Genomic DNA, 15780 nt, shown 5'->3' with positions numbered 1-15780 from the left:
AACTTCTCTCTTAATCGAGTTATATGCCTTTTTGAAATCTATGAATAACTGATGCAGTGTACCCTTACACTCCCATTTTTTATCCATTATCTGTCGAATACAAAATATCTGGTCAGTAGTTGATCTATTACGCCTAAAACCACACTGATGGTAGATTTTATACTAGAAGCATAAAAGAGATAAGAACGTTGGAAAACTCGTAGAAAATGAGAAGACACTTTCACTGAAGAAGGAATAGGTCTCTGGAAGCTGGAAATGGATAATAATGATAAAGATAATGTATTAACTTAATAGTGACATACAAAATTAGAGTATCTTCTTTAAATCTTCCTCAGCGCCGTCGTTGTTCATCTCACGCATGCAAGGCCGACTTCTAACAAGTCGGTTAATTGCCTTTGATTATGCCTTACAACACCCTGTATATCAAGAATCAAGTTTTCGTGCTTATGAATTCTGAAAATGCATGATATTCGAGCGTTTCCTCTCTTTCCGTGGGTTCAAGGCGATGTCCTGCTCGCGTGATGTCAGGCATCAGCAAATATTTTCCTCACCATCTGCCTCCGTCCACGTAGAGATGCACAGCTCCGCGAGGTCAGCTACACTCCATCCTTTTTTATAAATGTCAGATGTGCAGATAGACAGACAGACAGACGTTCTCTCTTTTTTTAAGGCCCCCAGGGTGGGGTCTGACAACGGAATCTTCCACGCTTTGCTGAATGCAATTGTTTCACACCGGAAGTCTTCATTTGTCTCTGTCCCCCCATCAGGTCTGTCCCCTCGCTCTCGGTTCCTTGTCTTAATAACAATAACTGCCCCTCTTCTCCCATTCTCTCTCTCTCACTTGTAGGTAACTTCGACCTCCAGTATATTTGAATGCGTGTGTCAGGCCGCACCCTAGCCACAGTTTGCGTAACACTTCCTCAAATCCTGTCCGATACTTCCCGCCCAACTCTTTGACGCATTTACTGCAATCGGAAATGTATACATATACACCAAATAGTCAAAATGTGACTCTCATGGCTGGGAAAGAAATTATACTATATTTTCCCTGGACAATCAAAACAGACCACATGACCACACCTGCGATCTAATAGAGGACATACATTAATTTTGTTTTTCGTGGAAAAAGGATTCTTTAAAAGGAGGCAGAGGTGAAATTTTCGAACAAAACTGAAGAAAAAATGAAAATTTGGTTTTTTTCCATTTTTATTATCTTTATTTTCATATTCCGATGTTAGTTTTTGATTTTGTGCCCTCAAAAGTATGAAATTAAAACCAAGATAACTGTATTACTATATTATTCCCATAATAAACTAATACTTATCATTATTTATATACCTTCTCTGAACATATAAATAAAAAGAAATATTGAAAATTTCTTACAATATAAAGTTTTATAAAATAATTAATATTTACAGAACTATTGTACTTAGAAAGTTGAAACTTGGTATGTCCATTACTAATAACATACTTAGTATCCATGATCAATTTCAAACAAATCGGATAACTTTTGTGGATTTTGAAATATTCACCTCTGCCTCCCCTTAAAGGAATGTGTGATACAAACTCTTGAAATATGAATCCTATATATTCAAAATCTCCTATATCCACTTTCACAAATTAAAGGATTTTGGCAGTAACTGGTGGCAAATAGAGGGAATTTTCAACCTAACATTGAAATTAACAAACATTTCGCTTTAAATTTAGTGGCTTTTTGAATTCAAAATATATGTCATTAGAATTCATTCTTAGCAAGAAGTGTGTGGGTATAACTCAGTTCTGAACAAAATGATCTTTAGTGGATTTTGAATCTAGAGGATTCATATATAATATCACAATTAAAATATACCGATTTTAAATGACAAAAAAATAGTATATTATACAACTAGTTACAAAAACAGAGCTTTATTAACGAATAGGTTAAATTAGAACGCAACCGCAATCCACCACTGTGGAGTAATGGTTAACATGTCCGACCGTGAAACGAGCAGGCCTGGTTTCAAATCCTGGTTGGGACAAGTTACCTGATTGAGGTTTTTTCGGAGTTTTCCCTTAACCCAATAAGAGCAAATGCTGGGTAACTTCAGGCGATGGACCCTGGGCTCTTTTCGCCGGAATATCACCTTTATATCACTCAGACGCTAGATAGCCATAGCAGTTGATAAAGCGTCGTAAAATAACCAATTAAAAAAGAACACGACTGCAGGGAGCGTTCTAATACCTACGAATTAATTAAAGTTTTTTTGTAACTTGTTTTGTGCAATAATTTGTCTGCGTTTTGTGTATTTTGAAAAAAAAATATTAAAGTTAGCAGAAAATAGGGCTATGTTAGTAAAGCGTGCAGTTCCTTTTAGATGATCGAGGTACGCGACTGAGGGTTTCTTAGTTACCACATCATGAACAAATCAATAAACTTTGTTACTACAGTCGCCATTTTGATCCTATGTAACAGTATTACCTAACTTTCATAATAGACGGAAAATTGTGGAATATGAGTATATGTCACATCATCGGAATCTGTGAAACGTGCTACATTAGACATTCCACCAGGAAAATCAAAGAAACTTTATGACGCAAGTTACATGAAATTTAAAGATTGATGTGTAAGCAGAAAACTGATGGTTACAGAAAATACAGTATGAGCTTATTTTTTAGATTAACGCAGAATAAATATAGGAAATGTATGTTACTATTCGATTGAGAAGCTATTATCATCCAGTCTGCTTCAAAAAATCTGAAAGTTAGAATTTATAAAACAGTTATATTACTGGTTGTTCTGTATGGTTGTGAAACTTGGACTCTTACTTTGAGAGAGGAACAGGGATTAAGGGTGTTTGAGAATAAGGTTCTTAGGAAAATATTTGGGGCTAAGAGGGAAGAAGTTACAGGAGAATGGAGAAAGTTACACAACACAGAACTGCACGCAATGTATTCTTCACCTGACATAATTAGGAATATTAAATCCAGACGTTTGAGATGGGCAGGGCATGCAGCACGTATGGGCGAATCCAAAAATGCATATAGAGTATTAGTTGGAAAGCCGGAGGGGAAAAGACCTTTGGGGAGGCCGAGACGTAGATGGGAGGATATTAAAATGGATTTGAGGGAGGTGGGATATGATGATAGAGACTGGATTAATTTTGCACAGGATAGGGACCGATGGTAGGCTTATGTGAGGGCGGCAATGAACCTGCAGGTTCCTTAAAAGCCATTTGTAAGTAAGTAAGTAAGCTTAATTTTATGAGAAGTCTAACCAGTTCAAGCCATCTACTATTTGGTCTGAGTATTCAATGATTAAATCTATTCTTATGTTTAACTATAACAGGGACTTGCAAATCACAGAAACGTGCAGAAAAGTATATTCTATTATCCATGTGCTAAAAAGGGTAAATGTTCATCTCCCCTCTTGCTTAAAAAAAGTCCCTTGTGCAGACACTTGTATTTCCCTATTTTGACTATGCTGACATTTTACTGACTGACCTCTCCAGCGACAACAAAACGAAACTTCAACGTGCTCATAATTTGTGTGTACGTTTTGTAAGCAATGTTCTTAAATATGATCATATTACCCCATCCCTGGAAGCAATAGATTGGCTTAAAGTAGACAAGAAAAGAAATTTACATTCACTTCTCTTTCTCTTCGAAATCTTGAACTCTTCTATTCCTTCGTACCTGTCGTCTCGCTTCAGTTACCTTTCTTCCCACCATAATCTGACCACACTCTCTTGTCATGAAACAATACTAACAATACCATTCCATCGCACCTCCTCATACTCATCCTCTTTCACAATAGCTCTGCCAAGATTCTGGAATTCGCTACCTGCTAGCATCAGGGACTGTCGAATTAAATTGAATTCAAACGCAAACTTACTAGGCACTTGGTCAGTAATTGATTTCTTGTAAATAGTTTTCTTAATCTATCACAAAATATTTCAGTATTCAGAAATTTCGTCACTATACAATTTTGTTATTGTAGGTTTAATTTGTAATTCAGTAAATATAAAATATTCTTTGTTTTTATATGATAAATTATCTAGCTTTAATTAGCCAGGTAATCTTTTCGTACTTTGATTTTTATTGTAATTGTAATTGTAAATTTAATACTAATTGTAATTTTATTTGTAATTGTAATTGTAAATTTAATATTAATTGTAATTTTATTGTGCATATTATAGTTGGAATCTCCTGGTAGAGGGACAGAGAAGGCCTGACAGCCTTATCTCTACCAGCTTAAATAAATAAATACTACTATAATGTGGATATTAGTCAATACGAAGAACTTAGGGCGTTTGCGATGTAACATTTTGTTGAATTCCGTAAAAAAAAAGAAAGTAAAACATATTAGAAAGAAGTCAGGTAATCTAGTTTCTTCGAAATGCGCCTGCTCATAGATACCTTTCAAGAAAAGTTTACCTTATGTTTGGAATATGTGGTGCTTGTCACTGTGAAGATGCCTCAATCAGGAACATGTATACCTAGAAGTTTTGCAATCGGTCAATCGTCCCTGATAGCTCATTTAAAGTAAAACGTAAAGGTTCCTGTAGCTTACACGGCATTGAGACTCTACAGGGCATGAAGTGGAGTTCACATGCTTTATCGACCTCGTCACTAGGAGGAGATATGGTCGGTATCACGCTCCGATGGCCTTTTACCCTCGGACAAACCTCGGTAGTTAATTTTATAGCCGAGATAAAACATCTCACCTCCACCCTAAATTGAATTCCAACAGACAGCTAATGTGCGTAAGATGAAATAGACTATTTGCTTAGGATTCTAGTGCAATCATTCTCGTCCGTAACCTAACATTGAGCAATCTGTATAAAGAGGAAAGTATTCGTGATGTTTGAAGTAGAAGTAAGTCTTTCCCCCCCTCACTAATTATACGACAGTAACTTGAGAATTGACCATCACATAAAAATTCAACCTCTCCCGTCGCTGTAAGTATTCCCCTTGTTCTTCTTGTATTCCCTTTGTTCTCCTTGTGCTCCCTGTATTCGTCTTGTTCTCCTTGTCTTTTTTTTCATTTTCCTTCTTCTCCCTCTATGCCCCTTGTTCTCATAGTATTCCCCTTGTTCTCCTTCTATTCCCCTTGTTATCATAGTATTCCCCTTATTCTCCTAGAATTTTCTTTGCTGTCCTTGCCTTTTTCTTTTTCTCCATGTTTTCCCCTTTTCCTTATTTTTCCCTCCTTCTCCTTGTCTTTACCTTCTTCTTGTCTTCCCCTTGTTCTTCTTACCTTCTCCATGTTCTTCTTAACTTTATCTTTATTGTATTCTTCGTCTTCTCCTTGTATTTCCCTTGCTCTCCTTGTCTTCTTTAAATTCCCCTTCGCACTAGGACTGAGTGTTGTATTATATCTTGTGTTTGTCTTGTGTTATTTCAAGAATTACTCTTATAGTGGTAACAAAAGTAGTGATAGGAAAAGCACTGTTTAATATTTTTATCTTAATGTTGTAAAGAAAGAACTATAATGGCAAAGAAAAATGTTCATTCATGTGTACAAAATTATCATGAAAATAATTAGGGAAATTAGTGAGATATCTTCAAAAATGTCTCTGATATTTGGTTTTAAATATCACAAAGTATATCTAGAATCACTCTCGAGATAAAGTCGGCAACGGTTATTATTATAATTATTATTATTATTATTATTATTATTATTGTTAATATTATTATTAATATTATTATTATTATTATTATTATTATTATTATTATTATTATTATTATTATTATTATTATTATTATTATTATTATTATTTTAAGGCTGCTACAGTTGAAAATTTAGATTCATAATTTGAAATTCATACTTAGCTTTTGTGCAGTACATCATTTCTGTAGATTCCATTATAAATAAATCTGGTATTAAATCGATGTCAATATTCATGAGAATTCTGGTGAGTTTAGATTACGAACTCTCTGAAGCAATGTCTGGACAGTATCACTTGATGTCTTTCTCAAATGAGGTCAGATCGATATGATCTGAGGTCCACACCTGTGGAGTAACGGTCAGCGCGTCTGGCGCCGCGAAACCAGGTGGCCCGGGTTCGAATCCCGGTCGGGGCAAGTTACCTGGTTGAGGTTTTTTCCGTGGTTTTCCCTCAACCCACTACGAGGGTGACTTTCTGTGCTGGACCCCGGGCTCATTTCACCGGCATTATCACCTTCATTTCATTCAGACGCTAAATAACCTGAGATGTTGATACAGCGTCGTAAAATAAAAAAAAAGATATGATCTGAGAGTTTAAATGTGATTTACCACACTTCTTTTATCAAGAAATTCATTAAGGTGACTAAGGCTAGATCTTTCGGCTTGAAGACGGTGCTTCTATAATATAACTTCTCCAATAAAGCATTGAAGGCGTCGTACGACGATAAAAGATTGGAGTTTTAGACTTGTAGCTCCAGGTTGAGTATATTCAGGGCTTCAAAAACTGAAGAAGGTAAAACAGAAATGAAACAATTGTTTCTTTTCTGAAGAAATTGCGTAGCTTAGCTTTTCCTAGGTTAAAATTCCACTTTTGATTTCTGCTCATACAATCAATTTAATATAGCTATTTCATTTTGATAACCAATGATAAAAGTCTATTATGATCAGCACTGAGATTACTGTAGAGAACATTGGATATGCAAGTATTTAAGGCACTTCATTTCACAGTGTTTAAGTACAAATCAAATTTCCACAATAAGTACTGTATAGGCCTATTATTGAGTATTTTGGTAACGTTTTAGAGCCCAACGTTCGCCGAGAATGATAACTATGACTTTATATTGCAACTGGATTCTCTGAACCCAAAACGTAAGCGAAACATGGCTGGTGTGATCATGTTAATCCATCATAATCTGCAAACAATTGAACATACTACCAAAACTTGAAGTATATTATGATCATCATTTTGTTTAAAAACATATCAGCCAATGGAGACACATCTCATGTAGACCTAAGGTAAATTTCCTTACTTACTTACTTACTTACTGGCTTTTAAGTAACCCGGAGGTTCATTGCCGCCCTCACATAAGCCCGTCATTAGTCCCTATCCTGAGCAAGATTAATCCAGTCTCTATCATCATATCGCACCTCCCTCAAATCCTTTTTAACCCTTTGAAGCGCAGTGGTTACAGTACATAACCACCTTTTAAATTTCAGTTTCCTGCCTATTTACAGTGTGATTTTTATTTCAAAACTACTGCGCTGCGTTCACTGATCCCTAGTAACTGTAGAAGAATTTTATTTTTCTTATATTTTGTGTTGCTCCACTAAGATGGCCGATGTTGTTGTGTATAATTGGGGTGTGGAAGATTCGTTGCGTGTTTTTATTTCAGTTGTATGCTAAAATATCACAGTTACGTAAGTTTCTATATAGTATTATTTGTCTTTCGGTCTTTTAGAACGTATTTCAGTAACAAAATTGTAATCTCTTCGACACATGTGGCGTCAATATAGAAATAATGTGGTGGTTTCAAAACGAAACCACTACGCAAACAGGGTAGTTATGCTTACCATGTCCAACAAAATGTTCCATTTTTGTGTCATGGCTACAAGGAAGAAGATGGTTGGTGACAATCACGAAGTGTTTTTGACAACTTTTCCACAAGTTTGAATCTGATGATCTCTAAGGCAGCAAAATATCTATGCATGTGGTACAGTTATACATGGGCGTATTGGTTTACCACACGACAAAAGAAGAGACCGCGACATGAAACGTGGTGAGAGTGATAGCCGTACGTCATATGCTGGAGTGTCCTGGCTCAAGTGAAGGATAGAAGGTCCATTCCATTCCTTTCTAATTACCACGCAACACATGTGAAGTGGCACTTTGCCTTAATGAAACCAGAAACTGTTTCCTTTTGTATCATTCGCAGTAAGTCTGAAAACATTGTTCTGCAGTATTGCATAGTGGTTTTACCATAAAACCACCCATTTTCTGTGTAAAAAATGGAAGTTTCTACAATTTTTAAAATTTGAGGCACTTCTCTTAGACAAATAAAAGTTTAATTTCATTCCAAACACAATTTTTTATTTCCTTCTCAAATGCGTGCATCAAAGGGTTAATATTATCTTCCCACCTACGTCTCGGCCTTCCCAAAGGTCTTTTTCCCTCCTGTCTCCCAACTAACACTATATGCATTTCTGGATTCCTGGTGTTGTGGAAGAGAAGGCCTGATGGCCTTAACTACACCAGAATAAATAAATAAATAAATAATAAATAATACGTGCTACATGTCCTGCCCATCTCAAACGTCTGGATTTAATGTTCCTAATTATGTTAGGGGAAGAATACAAGGCGTGCAGTTCTGCGTTGTGTAACTTTCCTTAAAGTATTGAAATTGTAATTAAGGAAAGTAGCTGGTACTCTCTTTGCTTTCTTTCTTAATACTTACTCGGATTAGTTCCCTTTATAGTACAGTAGTGGCAAAAAGAAGCGGACCGACCCTTGTAGCTGATTTCAGAGCCTTTTTCACTTAGAGCACGATAGACTGGTAACTAAGACTTTCGTGGTTCGAATCCTGCCTGGGAAGGAAACTTTTTTTTGTTCCTTATTCAAATTTATTCCCAATACTTTTCGATTGCAGCGATATTTTACTACTTAATTAACTTATTATTCCCAGAACATGAATTTTACCAGCAATCGAAAAGTATTGGGAATAAATTTGAATAAGCTACAAAAAAAGTATCCTTCCCAGGCAGGATTCGAACCACGAAAGTCTTAGTTACCAGTCTATCATGCTCTGGAGTGAACAAGGCTCTGAAATCAGCTACAAGAGTCGGTCCGGTTTCTTTTGCCACTACTGTACATTATTTTTCCACTTACCCTATCCTATCTACTTCGTAATGTCAATATTGTTGTTATGATCCCGAAGGCAGTATCTCGTTACGGAACACAGAAATCTCATCTCCTCTGTCTTAATTATGTCAGCATCACTTCGTAGAAGTTAAATTGTGTAGATATATCCATCAGTAAAATTGTTTCTTTAATATGGGTGTTCATAACTAAGCTCGTGCCCTATCTGAAGCATTTAAAGCACAACACGAGCCTAAACAGTCGTAAATCAAGGTTAAGGCAGTTAATTGATTTCGTCACGTATTTCTTTCAAAGCACAGCAACATAATGTTAAGAAGTAAGCATTAAGCAATTAAATGGTGCTTAGAGGCTTGTTACCAGCATGCTGACGTAATGATAAATCAAACAGAGCTGTATTCAGTAGGCTAGCGGTGAAGTAAATCAGACAATCAAACAATTTCGCTGTCAATCAGTCCGGCAATTACCAGTAGCACTCTGTCTATAACGACCACTTGCTTTTTGCCCCGCTTTTAATTGCGGTAGCCGCCACTGCATCTCGCAAGCTTCAATATTAATTTGCGTACCAGTAATTAACATCTTATTACTGCTGCTGTCATCTACATTTTTGCGTTAATTTTTATCTGTTGTTTCACATTCTCAGTACTTACGTATACATTTTTAATCTTCTTTCTCAAGTAACTGCTTTGAATTTATTTATTTATTTATTTATTTATTTATTTATTTATTTATTTATTTATTTATTTATTTATTTATTTATTTATTTATTTATTTATTTATTTATTTATTTATTTACTTATTTGCGTACCGATGTATCATTAGTATCACTTTCTTTATACTCCATGTTGAATCTTTCTTTCATACACTACTTTTAACACTTCAATATAAATAATTGATTAAATGGCGATCTTACTCGTGTTAATTATGTAAGCATGTGCTGTTTACAGCTGTTTCGGTGCCATTCGACACCATCCTCAGAGCCTACTAGTTCTATACTATACAGAGGAAACAAACGACAAATACACAAACTACACCAATACATAAATAAAATACACCCGAAACTCCAATACACACTGGAACTTGAAAACAATAACTCCATAAATTTCCTAGACATCACCATAACAAAAGTTGACAACAAACACACTTCAAAATATACAGAAAACCAACCACCACCACCACCACACACATACACAACACATCTAATCACCCCACATAACACAAACATGCTGCATTCAGGACAATGGTACACAGATTACTCAACATACCCATGAGCCAACAACACTACAATGAAGAAGTGAACACAATCAAATACATAGCACAAGAAAATGGTTACAACCCTAACATAATAGACAACATCATAAGGAAGACAGAACAAAAACTCAACGAACACAAAAACACACAAAACACAACACAAACACAAGAACACAAGAAATACATCACACTAACATACGAAAACAAAAACACACACAAGATCGCATCCTCATTCAGAAAACAGAAATACAACATAGCATACAGAACAGAAAACACACTACAAAGACATCTCAACACACAAACAACACAAACAAATAAATACAACCACACAGGCGTATACAAACTCACATGCAATAGTTGCGACAGTTTCTACATTGGACAGGCAGGCAGATCATTCCAAACTCGATACAAAGAACACATTAAAGCAATAACCAGAGGACACAATACATCTACATATGGCGAACACATAACTAATGCTAACCTCACATACAATAACATAACTCTTCATCACACGAACGCACCCACACAACATGCAGCGAAGTTGAGATAGCGCCGAGATCTAGTAGGCTCTGAGGATGGTGTCGAATAGCACCGAAAGAGCTGTAAGTCGCACATGCTTACATAATTAACACGAGTAAGATCGCCATTTAATCAATTATTTCTTTATACTTTTCAAAATTTCTTCCTTCTTTAATCTTTCCGTTCCTCTTGGCCTCCTTCCTTTCGATCTCTCTTCTGTTTCTTCATTTATATCTTATGATATGTGTTTCTTTCTTTTCTTAAGCAGTTATTTCTTCTTTTCTTTCTGATATATTTTTCATATTTTTAGCTCAATTATTTCATTATTTTGAATTCTTCTTTCTCTTCTGCTCTAAATGACGTTTTGCTCCTAAGTTATTTTTTGTTCTTTACTTACTTACATATGGCTTTTAAGGAACCCGCAGGTTCATTGCCGCCCTCACATAAGCCCGCCATCGGTCCCTATCCAGAGCAAGATTAATCCAGTCTCTAGAATCATATTCCACCTCCCTCAAATCAATTTTAATATTATCCCCCCATCTACGTCTCGGCCTCCCCAAAGGTTTTTTTCCCTTCGGCCTCCAAAATGACACTCTATATGCATTTTTGGATTCGTCAATACGTGCTACATGCCCTATACCGAATAATAACAGGTATTTGTCATATTTATTCTGCGTTTAATTTCCTCCCGAGTATCATTTATGTTTGTTACTGTTGCTCCAAGATATTTGAATTTGTCTACCTCTTCAAAGGATAAATTTCCAATGTGGTATTTCCATTTCGTACTATATTCTGATCATGAGACATAAGCATATACTTTGTCTTTTCGGGATTTACTCCAAATCTATCTCGTTACTTCTTTCAAGGAAAATTTCCGTGTTTTCCCTAATCTTTTGTGGATTTTCTCCTAATACATTCACGTCATCCGCATAGACAAGCAGCTGATGTAACCTGTTAAACTCCAAACATTCTCTGTTGTCCTGGACTTTCCTAATGGCATACTCTAGAAGTCTAGAGCAAAGTTAAAAAGTAAAGGTGATAGTGGATCTCCTTGCTTTAGCCCGCAGTGAATTGGAAAACCATTTTTTAATTTTGTGCATTTAGCATTTTTTCATTGCGTTTTTATATTCATGTCTCTAGTTTTATTAAATAACAAAAATCCATACTCTATACTCTACAAAAACATCTCAACACACATACAACACAAACAAACAAATACAACCACACAGGCGTATACAAACTCAAATGTAACACCTGCAACAACCTCTGCATACGACAGACAGGCAGATCATTTCAAACACGTTACAAAGAACACATCACAGCCATAACAAAATTACAAAACACTTCCACATATGCAGAACATATCACAAATGCCAACCACACATACATGGAAATTCTACACATCAAACCAAAAAGCCAGAAATTAAACACACTAGAACAATACGAAATATACAAACACACAAAAACACATTCAAATGAAATTCTCAACACACAACTCAATTTCAGAACACACACACTTTTTGAGTTCACATTACACCACACAAACACACCCCCACAGGAAACAAAACAAAAGGCGCCAAGACCAGCAACAACCAGTTCTGATGATGACCGATAGCAGGCCGAAAGATGTTAACAAGGTACGGTAACATAAAATTACCACGTGAAAGTCATATAATACGTTTTCCAAAGTGATATAGTGTTAAAAGTTGTGTAATCAAGATGTATGTAGAATAAAAATCTGTAATATTAAATCAGAAAGACGAATTTTTAAGAAATCGTCCCCTGGTTTAAAGATCTTGCTCCATGCTTTCAAGATATGACATCTTAATCACGTGTGTTACTTCTGATGCAACAGAACGCTCATAAAATGAAAGAGACACACAGCATATGACTTGATATACCAAAAGTACAATAAAAATAATGAAAAGGATGTATTGCCGAAATCGGAGGACAGTACTTGAGGTATCTAATCTCAGACTTCCTAGACGCAAGTATGTGGTGAAAAAGTAGTAACGGAAGCAGCGAGGACCGAACTCGAAACTTGTTTTTCTCGACTCCGTAGTACAGTAGCAAAAACGGCGGTCCATCAAGTGACCTTCACTAATTACGAACCTCTCTACTGCTGATAATTATGGCCCTCAATATACTTTATAATGTACCCAGGAGCGGGCACCACAAAAACAACTGCCTGCCGATACAACTCATTAGGCAGGTCCTTGACACATCACACCGCTTGTGATTGATTTGCTTCCTCTGTGACGAGATCTTTCCAAGGACGTCACGATAGCCGTCGTCTCTCAACAGTGTTTTATTTACATATATTTTTTGTACTTATTTCTTTACTTATTTGCCCTAATCGCTATCTGTAGAGTCGAATTATGTGCCTCTGTTGTGATAGCCGTAGACTGTGGATTGCAACAGTGTGGATTCAGTCCCAGTTAAACCCGAGAATTTTTATGTCGTAATATCTTCCTTAATGGCTCCGAGGCTTAAGGTGCTTAGCATATTAAACATTAATTACCGTGCATTTCTTTGCAAAAAAATAATGGCTGGAGTGTGCTGACATATCACCTCTTTCTATTGCTCAGATCAAGGAATGTAATTTCTGTCTCTCTGCCTTCCGTGCACCTCAAAGACGTGCAATAAAATATTCATTCATTCATTTAGTGTTATGCCCAAGAGCAGGTCTTTATTGCAAACCCAGCTTTCTCCAACCTTTCCTATTTTCTGCCTTCCTCTTAGTCCCCGCTTATGATCCATATATCTTAATGTCGTCTATCATCTGATATCTTCTTCTTCCCGAAATCTTCTCTCGTTCACCATTACTTCCAATGCATCCTTCAGTAGGCAGTTTCTTCTCAGCCAATTCCTTTTTCTCTTCCTCATCAGTTTCAGCGTCATTCTTTCTTCGCTCACTGCTTCAACACAGCTTCTTATTCTGTCTGTCCATTTCACCGTCCCATTCTTCTCAATATATCCGCATTTCCAAAGCTTCTAGTCATTTCTCTTCACTTCGTCGTAATGTCCCAGTTTCTGCCCCATACAATGCCACACTCCGTACAAAACACTTCACTAGTCTCTTCCTTAGTTCTTTTTCTAGAGGTCCGCAGAAGATATTCCTTTTTCTAGTATAAACTTTCTTTCCCATTACTATTCTCCTTTTGGCTTCCTAGCAGCAGCTCATGTTACTATTTATAGTACACCCCAAGTATTTGAAGCTGGTCACTTACTCTACTACCTCATTTAGAATTCTCACGTTTGCCTTCTTTATTTTTCTTCCTATGACCATGGTCTTCGTCTTCTTTACATTTATCTTCATCACATACTGCTCACAGCTGTCATTTAGCTCCAATAGCATATTTCTTAGTATCATCTCTTCAACTAACAACGCTATATCATCAGCGAATCTTATGCACTTTATTCTTCTTCCTCCTACTATCACTCGTCCCATGTCCTGAAAACAGCTCTTCACTAAATTGTCCAAGTAAATGTTGGAAAGGGTAGGTGATAAAGGACATTCTTGGCGTACTCCTCTCCCTATTTCACTTCCTTCTGACATTTCTTCTCCTATCCTGATTTTGACTCGTTTCATTTAAAGATTACTGAACAGCCTTCTCTCTTTCCAATCCACACAAATTTTCTTTAGGATCCCCATCAGTTCATTCCAACCCACTCTGTCAAACGCCTTTTCTAAGTCCACAAATATTACATACACTTCTTTATTCTTCTCTAGGTATCTTTCACCGATTGTTCGTAGCAGTCCAATTGCATCTCTCGTACATTTTCCCTTCCTGAAGCCAAATTACATATATATATTTTTTTCTGAACAGTAGTAAATAGTAACTGTCAGAATTTATGTTAGGTTAGATTATGCTAAAATAGGTTATGTCAGGTCAGTTCTTGCAGAGAAATAAGCTTAACTGTGGCAATGATTTTCGATAGACTAAGTTAGGAGTTAGAACTTAGTTGAAATCTTAGCTTATCTTATTTATTATGGTCGTCCATTTCTTCAAAGTAATAAACATAGCTGGGGCAATGAATTACGCTAGGCTAGGGTAGGTTAATTTTAGCATAAATCAGCACTTTGCATACGTATCTTATTATCGTGGGCACTTTTATACAACGCAATAACCTTCAACCGGCGGTGATTAACGTTAGGTTAGAGCTTAGATTAATATGTAGGTTCCGTTTATGTTAGATTAGTTCCTACGTAGATGAATAATTTGCAGGTAAGACATTTCTAAGCACTATGAATATTGTTTATGTCATTTTTCTAGTTGTGTGTCACTTGACAGAAGTTCATTTAAGTCGAGGGTCCTGATTGATAGCGTTATTTCCATTGTTCGCTTAAATTGCTTTTTTATATTTCACTACTTGCATATTTATTTCTTTTCTCTGCAACTACATTTGGTATATTTTATTTCATAGCATTTTAATTAATTGCAGAATTAAACATTATTATTATTATTGTTATTATTATTACTATTATTATTACTATCATTATTATTATTATTATTATTATTATTATTATTATTATTATTATTATTATTATTATTATTATCAGAGACCGGATTTTAAAGGGAAAATTTTTCATCTAAAAAAGACAAAAAAAAAAAAAAAAAGAGAAAGTTATAACCGAAAGAAAGGACTTGAAAAATGACTAGGGGAGAGTTGGGTAGTATCGGACACCGGGTAATATCGGACAGTGCGTTTTTTTTCATCTACCACCACATGGTAGTACCTGAATGACATGGTTACGTTTCTATATGCGACATCACATAAACGTAACCATGTTATTCAGGTACTATCATCTGGTGGTAGATGAAAGAAACTCACTGTCCGATATTACCCGATGTCCGATACTACCCAACTCTCCCCTATATTACTTCCCAAAACACATTTCAGCACATTCATGAATACACATAGCACACGCAAGCTTATATTTATCGCTTCACAACATAAGAAAAGTGTTGTATTTGATCACATTCAATATTTCAATATGTTTCAATATGATTCTGCCTCTTTGAATGCAGAATGTCTTTATAAACAGAAAATGGCCACTCAACCTCAACTGAAACCAGAGGTGAAAATTTTCGTTTTATCCTGAACTCTAAATCAGCAAACTTTATTAGTTTTTCAGTGTCTGGAATCAGAAGAAGATATTTATTTTCCTTGCTCAGGAAGTTATAGGTCTTTCGGAAAAAAATATAGG

The 15780-nt window shown here is 35.9% G+C and overlaps 1 long non-coding RNA gene across 1 annotated transcript in view; it reads left to right on the top strand.

Moving 5' to 3' along the window:
* Positions 1-15780, top strand: part of LOC138709380 (uncharacterized) — a 389252-nt gene that overhangs the window by 287325 nt on the left and 86147 nt on the right. The gene's annotated exons all lie outside the window — the stretch shown is intronic.

Source organism: Periplaneta americana, chromosome 1, assembly GCF_040183065.1.
Source record: "Periplaneta americana isolate PAMFEO1 chromosome 1, P.americana_PAMFEO1_priV1, whole genome shotgun sequence".
Lineage (NCBI taxonomy): Eukaryota > Metazoa > Arthropoda > Insecta > Blattodea > Blattidae > Periplaneta > Periplaneta americana.
Note: the sequence above shows the minus strand (reverse complement) of the source record. Positions and strands in the feature narration are given on the sequence as shown.